Source organism: Ips typographus, linkage group LG5, assembly GCF_016097725.1.
Source record: "Ips typographus isolate SLU linkage group LG5, UJ_Ityp_2.0, whole genome shotgun sequence".
Lineage (NCBI taxonomy): Eukaryota > Metazoa > Arthropoda > Insecta > Coleoptera > Curculionidae > Ips > Ips typographus.
In genome coordinates, this window is record NC_138426.1 from 4,790,650 (window position 1) to 4,791,187 (window position 538).

The following is a 538-nucleotide window of genomic DNA, read 5'->3' on the forward strand; positions in this document are numbered from 1 at the left end:
AGCTAATGAAATGGGTTTTCCAACGATATGGCAACTTTGGCTGATTGGTTGAGTAAGTTGAACGCTAGAGGGCTTCAAACTTGACTTAAATTTTTTTTGCACTGTTCTGTTTAAACCTTTCTACCTGGCTTATTTGACTGACAAGGTGTGAACTTTTATATGTCGATGGATAGCCAATGAAATGGGCTTTCCAACCATATGGCAACATTGGCTGATTGGTTCAGTAGTTTGACCGCTAGAGGGCTTCAAACTTGACTTAATTTTTTTTTGCACTCTTTTGTTTAAACCTCCCTACCTCCCATATTTGACCCACAAGGTGTGAACTTTTATACGTCGATGGATAGCTAATGAAATGGGCTTTCCAACGATATGTCAACTTTGGCTGATTGGTTCAGTAAGTTGACCTCTAGAGGGCTTCAAACTTGACTTAATTTTTTTTTGCACTGTTCTGTTTAAACCTTTCTACCGGGCTTATTTGACTGACAAGGTGTGAACTTTTATATGTCGATGGATAGCTAATGAAATGGCTTTCCATCGA